This window comes from Dipodomys merriami, unplaced genomic scaffold, assembly GCF_024711535.1.
Source record: "Dipodomys merriami isolate MVZ:Mamm:240054 unplaced genomic scaffold, mDipMer1.0.p SCAF_196, whole genome shotgun sequence".
In the NCBI taxonomy this organism is placed as follows: domain Eukaryota; kingdom Metazoa; phylum Chordata; class Mammalia; order Rodentia; family Heteromyidae; genus Dipodomys; species Dipodomys merriami.
Window position 1 is genome coordinate 1,353,120 of NW_027203337.1, and position 8,816 is coordinate 1,361,935.

Genomic DNA, 8,816 nt, shown 5'->3' on the forward strand with positions numbered 1-8,816 from the left:
ACTATGGAAACCCATAATTTTAAAAGTAAGTAAGTTTTTAAGAGGACAGAATATATGTGTTCTTCAAAATTCCTATGACTAACTACTACTCATTTTTAAATTCTCAACATTCCTAAGAGATTCAAAACAGTAACTGTTTGCATGTTAATTAATTCTGCAATAGATGCAATTTCCAATGGGGTGTCCAGATTGAGAAGTAAACAGAAAAATAGCCACATTCTTGTAGAGGATAAAACTGTGAAGCATGTGTAATAATTAATTCTTCAAGGGTAAGCAATTGTTTATAAGAGTAAGCTATTATGTCTATGACCATCAATCCCAAGATTTATGCCATAAAGTCATCCTAGCCCAACAGTTTCCAACTTGTAAGGGATACCTTAAAATTCCTTAATTCACATTATGAATACCTTATCTCTATTTTGAAAAAATACTACACCTCTGCTAATGTGACACCCTCCTTGTTCTGAAAAGAACACCACAATAAACAGAGCTGCATCATTTTTCCTCCACTGGTATTCTTGAGATCAGAACACTTGCAAATATTATTTATATTTAGACTTTTTTAACTATAATAGATATTCAGTATGCTAAGATAGGAAAATTATGATTCAAAGCCCACCCAGGCAGGAAGGTTTCTTAGAATCTTATCTCCAAAAAACTTCTCTGCAAAAGCCAGACCCAAGTGGCACTGAGGTTGAAGTGGTAGGGCTTGAGCCTTGAGCATAAACAGGATCAGAGACCCTGTCCATGCCAAGAGTTCAAGTTCTAGGATGAACCAATAAAAAAAACTGAAAAAAAAAAACCCAAAGCTAGCATTTCTCTCCATGTATACAAAGGCACGTAAATAAGGAAATGGCTTCCTGTGGTACATATAGGTAGAAGAAAGAAGATGTCACACAATTACTCTCTTCATACCATATTAAACCAAACCTTTAAAAATTGGTTGTTCTCAATGTATAAATTAATGTCATCCATTTTTGGCAACTCTGTCTAGATTATTCATATTAACATGGTATACATGAACTCTGCGAATTATCTATTAACTATGTTCTAATTATAACTGTCGTGAAAGAATATCTAGGCAAATAGAATGCCAGAATTATTTGTGAATTTTTCAATTAATCCCTCTACTTTGAAAGAATTTTGTAGTATCCTATAGAATATGAAATTACAAACAAATCCAAAAAATATATTTTAAATCTAAATTCTAATTTAACAAGGTCTACAAAATCCTACATTAGACGAACTTTGCTATTTCTCCAGTCTTAAGCTTTTGTAATCCTTCAACATTTATTTGGAATCCAACAGAATGAGGGATGGGAATTATGAGCTCTTTTGCATCTACGAATGTTCTGTAATGATGAGAGCATTTAAAACACAAGTGAAGATATATATGAGGTGCATTCAATAGGAAACTTGACTTCTCAAAACATAATGAAAAATTAGGCCAAACTTCTAACTGTGTATTCCTTTCTTGTTGTTTGGTTAGTTTTACTGAGACAAAATTATTCTATCTGGTCCAGGGAAGGTATCATTATGTAATTCCACTCTCTTATCTCTTGTCTGAGTGCTAGAATTCCAGGCTTGTATCACATTGCCCTGGCATAGTTTGTTTATTTAATCTAGAAACAGAGTAGAAATTCTGAACTTCTCCTATGATTTTATCCACTAGACTGACTGCTCAGACTGTTTATGTACTATTTTCAAAGGTGTTTTAACATTTGACACAGGATATGAACATTTTTTGATGCACCTGCAGGCTTCCCTGATTCATTCCACTATGTATCCTATCCCGTTAAGAATGATTGCTTGACTCTCTTACTATCTCTGGTCCCTACCTATGTAATATTCTCAACTTCTGGGGGAAAGTTCACTTGAGGGCTTTCTAATATTAAAAATTATCACTTGATTCTAGTCTTACTCAGGACCAATTTTCTATTGTTTTCTAACTTTTCTACATATTCTAAGAGTTGTTTCATTTGTGTATTTTTGTGTGCACCTATAAGTGCCTTTGTGTGTATGTGTATGTTTGTATGTATACATGTATGCAAAAACTTAAAGCTGTAATTCAGCAATCTTGCTCGTGACTGGTATCCCAGCTTTGGCTGGTTAATTATAGGTAGTGTCTCAAAGCCTATACTGTCCAAGCTGGATGCAAATTGAACCTCCCAGACTCCTTTACATTCTTAGGTTTTAATTTTCTAGGAGTATCAACTTTTAAACTTCAAACACTTTTGTGAGTGTAAAGTCTAACTGTAGCCCAGATTTTTAACTCAAGAATTAATATAAAGTTAGATGAACATATACAATACATATCCTGGGTGTACACTGTTAGAAATGTGATCATAAACCAAGTTGTTGTGAAATCTGAGGATTGGGTTTTAATGTCAGCACGGGTAGGAAAGTCCTGGAGACTCTTTTTCTCCAATAATTACCAGAAAACTGGAAGCGGCACTGCAGCTCAAGTGGAAGAGCACTAGCCTTGAGCTGCGTTTCAGAGGGACAGTGCCCAGTCCCATATTTCAAGTGCCACGAAAAACAACAATAAAAAGGAATATAAGAAAAGGAAAGAACAAGAAATGTGATCTTAGCCACCAGGTTCATTGCTAGTATAATTCCTGTTCCCTCAAGATAGACTCTTTTTTTCCAGTTAAGTCTGTTCTCACATATGTGACTTGCATTGGAAAAAGAATCATTCTTCCATTCTCCTTTTTGCACATTTACATGATTAGCAAGCGTGATTTAGAAAGGGAGTGGCCTCATGCTTCACGTTCCACTTAGGGGTAATGCTTTCTCTATATCACTCCCATAAATCTACATATGGGACTTGGCTTTATTGTTTCAATTTTTTATTTGTAGAGTCTTGTATATTGTATTGAACACTTATACATAAACACAGAACTTCTTTTTCTCCTATAATTGCTATTGTTTCTTTTATGGTTAACTCATGTACAGTTGGGAAATTAATGCACAGCATATAGACTCACAAAAAATTATCTGAGAACCTTCTTACCATTTAAAATTCACCTTAATTTACAGAGCACATGAGAAGTTTGAACAAAATATTCTCATGGATAATGTATTTATAAGCAATTTAAATTGCATTTGTCTTTACTAAGTTGTCTCTGAAACACGTGTTACCTCATGTCCAAAAGTGTCTTTGTGCTATTTCAATGAAGCCAGAAAACATTCATTTTTTTCTGGAGCAGCACCATAAATTGTTACTGGAAGTAAGTGGAAGTAACTGTTACTGGATGTGGAAACTGATCCCAGGAGAGGAATTTAACATAGAGAAATGACAAAGTTCAAGTTAACTATTGCTTTCCTTTGTACTGTACAAGAAAAGAATCCAAGGCTGGAAGGAAATTCTGTCCCTGACTTTTGTGAGTGTGTCCTTTACTCATATAAAACTTGTCTGTAAACTTCTGCTTGAGAGTTTTGCAAAAGGAAACAATATGCCATTTGAAGGCAGGCATAGAACAAAAGGAAATAACTTTGTTTTAAAAGTGTTCTACTGCAAAGAAGCAAAGACCTGGAGGTTTTAAAGTGTCTTATGGATGGATGTTTCACTCCTGAGATGATTCTCTTGTTGCAGGAATCAGTTTTCAATTCCTTTAGTCTGATCTTGAGTTTTCCATAGCAATAAGAATTCCAAAAAAGCAGGATCCAGTGAGTATGATCAGCAAAAGCAGCCTCTTCTCAGACCACCACTATTTTAAGGAGAGTCCCAAAGAAATACCCAGGGTTTGTTTGGTTTGCTTGTTTGTTTAGTTTGTGCTGGTTCTGGGGCTTGAACTTAGAGACTGGCCCCTGTCCCTGAACAGTTGTCTTTCTTTCCTACCTGGCCCAAACCTAGTACTCCACTGCTTGAGCCAAAACTCCACTTCTGGCTTTTTTGGTGTTTAATTACAGATAAGTGTTTGACAGACTCTCTTGCCTGGGTTGGCTTTGAACTAAGACACTAAGAAAGCTAAGTGACATCAACTCTATGGACTTCTCTTTTGAACCTAGAAATATTAGATGAAGTTTATTATAAAGCTAATATTTGACAATTTTTAAAGAAGAGAATATGTTTAGCAAAGAAGCCATAACAAATAACTCAGTAAAAGTAGGTGCACTACTAAATCATTTGGGAAGATTACAATTGATTTCATCATTCCTTTGGGGGAAACTTAAACCTATATTTGCACTTTTTTGTTGGTTGTGGGGATTGAACCTTAATCCTGGGCACTGTCTCTCAGCTCTTCAGCACAACTTGAGCACTCTACCACTTTAGCTACAGCACAACTTCCGGGTTTCTGGGGTTAATTGAAGATAAGGGTTTCATGGACTTTCCTGACCAGGCTGGCTTTGAACCACAATCCTCTGGACTCAACATCCTGAGTAGCTAGGATTACAGGCATGAGCCACCAGCACCCCACTCATAATTGCATTTATGTGCACTTAATGTCACTATGTAGACAAAGAATGGAAATATGAACCATATGATGTGACATTGCAGCTTTTCAGAATAATTAAGGTAGCAATAAATATGTCCTCCTTTTCCATTTTGTTACATAAATGACTCATGAGCTATGGGACTCTTACATTAGCATCCTCTTTCATCTTTGTAGGTGTATTTAATATTAGGAAATGTTCATAGATAAATACAGCAAGACAGATTTTTAGAAAGCAAAGGAGATCAGGTATGAAAGATCAGCATAGAAGGAGATACATTCATCACACAGAGATTAAGAACTAGCCTAGGAGATTTTGAATGCCAAAGGCAATGAGGAATAAGCCTAGTTGATAACTAGTTCTTTAATAAGCAAAAATGGTTCCCTAGAACGGTTTCTACTATACCTTAGTTACTATCATTTATTCTTTCCATCTGGCGTTATTCCTTCTCTTCTGTCACAACTGTTAATTAGCCTCTGCCTGTTTTGTAAGATGACAGGCCAAAATAGTTTCTGAATCTCACTTACACTATATCCTTCTCATTGTGATTAGCAGCGACCCCACTAAAAAGCCTGGAATATTTGAATTTCCAGAATTAATCTTCACCTGACATCTAAGCACATTCCTAGCATTAATTGGTATGACTCAATGAACAAAACATTTTTTTCAACACAGTATCCTTACATAGATAAAGTACATGTATTAGGAACTATTGTCAGGTATCAGTATTGAAGGAGCAATTATATATTCCAAGTATGGGTTCTTTATTTCGCATTTACTAACTAAATGTTCATTGTTGTTGTTGCTGTTGTTTTGGCAGTCCTGGGGCTGAAACTCGGTGCTTGGGAATTATTCTTCAGCGTTTTTTTTCCCTCAAGGCTAACCCTCCACCACTTGAGGCACAGGACCACTTCCAGTGTTTCCTTTTCAATTTATGTGGTACTGAGGAATTGAACCCAGGGTTTTATGCATGCTAGGCAATCACCATACCATGAAGCCACATTCCCAGAACCCTAAATGACTTTCTTAAGATGGCATTACATTTTCATTCTATAACTCTGTATCATAATTATAGCCAGGAATTTTTGCTAGAAAAGAGCATTGAACACAGTACTTGAGTCCAGTAAGTCTAGATGGACAATGGATAACTGTCACAGTGTAGCCAGGGCACAGAGGGACTTACCTCATGGAGCTGGTACAACAGACTGAGCGAGACAGCTCCTGACCCACAGCCTACCTCGAGAATGAGAGGACCACCTTGGTTCCAGCCACATGGGGTTGCTGGACCACCTCCTCCAGCACCCATTGAATCAGTTCCTGAGAGAGAAAGTGAAAGAAAGAAGGTCAAAATTACACTTAAGCCAGGTGCTGGTGGCTCAGGCCTATAATCCTATGTACAATGGAAGCTGAGATATGAAGAATGTGGTTTATAGCCAGCCTGGGCAGGAACACCTGTGAGACTCTTATCTCCAAAGAACCACCAAAAAACTGGAAGTGGTGCTGTGACTCAAGTGGTAGAGTGGTAGCTTTGAGCTGAGGAGCTCAGGGAGCTGCCCTAGGCCCAAAGTTCAAGTCTCATGACTGAAAAGAAGTGGACTTCCCACCACAAGAAGTGGACTGAATAGCACCCATTGTCCTAGCGAGCATGGCAGAGAAGTCAGGCTGAGCTTCCTGTCAGCTGGGAGTCATTAGTAGGTCACCCGGCTTCTCTATGCCTCAGTTTCCCCAGCTTCAAAACTGAACAAAGTGAATGATCCCGTTACTCATGGGGATAGAGTAATAAAGAAAGAGAGCCATGTTTTGTTTCATAATCCCATAACTGTTGCACTGTTAATAACACACACCATTTGAGATCTTTCCGGGTATCTTCCTATCATATGCTCACAGAATTGCCAAGAACAGTATCAGATGGCCCCTCCCTCTGTGCCTGTCCCTGCTCCAGAGATCCCTCTGTATCAATCCCTTGTTTCCTCACAACTGTCCCATGAAGAGATTGAAGTCCAATGGTTGAGGCCCAACCCAGAGATTCACCTCTGGTCAAGAATTGGCTGCCGTGGACTGAGTTTGGAACAATCCATCTAAACCAATGACTGAGCATGTCGCTACATATCTACCATCCCAACTACAGAAGAACAGGCCTCGTGGCTCAGGCCTGTCACAGATCGGAGGACCATGATCCAGCCCAGAATGAGCATATATTAATTCTCCATCTCAGAAATGCCCAAGACAGAAAAGCTTGACTCGCATGGTAGAAGACTTGACTGGCAAGCCTAAGGCTATGAGGTCAAACCCTAATATACCAAAAAGAACCAGAGTCCCAGTGCCAGAGGCTCATGCCTATAATACTAGGTACTCAGGATGCTGAGATCTGAAGATCACAGCTCAAGATTTAAAATAGGGTTGGCCTTGCCCATCAGACATCATTATGAGTAGACCCAGAGACTGACCTATGCTGTTGCGCTCCATACTAGCAGAACTCATATCCTTACTAAGAGTTGGCCATGCTCTCTGTCCTCCTGGGAAGCCATCACCTGCAGGCCACACTCCCAGATCCTCCCAAGCTCCCACTGCCACCAACCAGGCCCAAGGGAGTACACAGCTCCATTGCACACAGATCCCTTGTTCTTGTAATTTAACTGTGCTGTGTCCACTTCAAGCCTCTCACCCTTCCAGGCCCCCAGACCTCAGCTGTGAAGCCCATACATGCCCCAAAGATAACAGGTAGAAGTTACCAAAGCATTCGGCCTCCTTGTTACAACCCAATTCTACATACACACACACACACACACACACACACACACACACACACACACACACACACACACACATCCAGACAGGTGACAGAAGACTCCTGCATGCAGTACCTGCAATTTGCCAATGGATCACTCACCTGAGCACAGTCAGGCTGTACAAGGAAAAAGATTATCTCTCTGTCTCTGTCTCTGTCTGTCTCTGTCTCTCTGTCTCTGTCTCTCTGTCTCTGTCTCTCTGTCTCTGTCTCTGTCTCTGTCTCTGTCTCTGTCTCTGTCTCTGTCTCTGTCTCTCTCTCTCTCTCTCTGTCTCTCTGTCTTCAGGTGAAAGTTTGACTGAGCACAGAAGACAAGGGCTCACACAGCAAGGGTGTCTATCTTCTGCATCCAACACCTCCCATCCCAAGAAAAAAAGGAAAAAAACCCAGAAGGCAGGTGTAGACATGCTGCTCCCCACCTCTGACTAAAGCCACTGGGCTCCCACCAGGGAGTGGAAGGGCGCAGATGTGCTGCTGTGTGGCTCTCACTGCTCCAGGCCAGGGGATCTTTGGCGCCCACTCCTCACCCAACCTGCATCTCCCCGTATCCTGGACACTAGTCGCTGGGGATGGGGGTGGCATCCTCGGGTCAACCCCCACCCCCACCCCTGGGGCACATTTGTGGCAGGGCGTGGGCCAGACTATGGGGCACAGGGGAGGCGAGGTCAGGGTGGGAGGGGAGGTAGTGGTGTCAACAAACAGAGAATCAAGATGCTACTGGGCAGCAAGGAATGTGGGCGTGGCCACCATTCTTGTATCCCATTGGTCAGAAAGAACCATGAAACAATAGAGGTGTGGCTGGAATCTTCTGATGCAGGCAGAATGGGTGGAGTCAAAATGACGGCAGCCCCTTTCCCAGGGAACTCTGTCCAATCCAGTTGGGGACAAGAGAGTGACCCACTTTAGCCGGATGGCTGCACAGATTGTTGTGTATGTCTGTTTGTTCCCAGACTTGAACTCAGGATCAGGGCACAATCTGTGAGTTGTTTTTGATCAAGGCTAGCTCTCTACCACTTGAGCCACACGGCTTTACTTCTGTCTTTGATGGCACAAGTTGGACAGGAGTCTCAAGGACTGTCCTGCCTAGGGTGACTTTGACCATGATCTTCCTTTCACAGCCTTGTAAGTTTTAAGGAGGACTGCTGAGAGCCACTGATGCCTGGTTTTGCTGATGATCTTAGACAGACCTGTGAGTTCCCTATCCTCAGGTTTAAGTGGTAGGAGCTGGAGCCCACAGCTTGAATCCTGGGCTGCCACCAACAAATGGCAGGAGATCCTATGAAATTCATTCCTATTCATATGATTACCAAAGGAATGTGATATATGTCATGATTAAATGGGCAGTACTTGAATGATTCGAGGATAAAATTATACACAATTACATAATAGGATACTGGTCGATATTAATTAATACTTTATGAAGCATTTAAACAATCACCTTCATTAAATGGAGGCCATTATGTAGTGATCAAAAAGCACTTTGGGGTTAAGGGATGTATGAACAGCTGTACAAAATTCTATACTGATTTTTTTTCAGTGTTCATTATGTAACTGAATAAACATAACTGTTTCTGTTACAAATATTAAGTCA

At 40.4% G+C, this 8,816-nt stretch overlaps 1 long non-coding RNA gene across 1 annotated transcript; it reads right to left on the reverse strand.

The window, feature by feature from the left end:
- Positions 1 to 1,288: 1,288 nt before the first annotated feature.
- Positions 1,289 to 7,402, reverse strand: LOC138831439 (uncharacterized). Its single transcript, XR_011373295.1, has 3 exons — positions 7,328 to 7,402; positions 5,621 to 5,754; positions 1,289 to 1,352 (listed from the first exon to the last, which is right to left on the reverse strand). It is a non-coding gene; the product is annotated as an uncharacterized lncRNA (long non-coding RNA).
- Between the last annotated feature and the right edge of the window lie 1,414 nt (positions 7,403 to 8,816).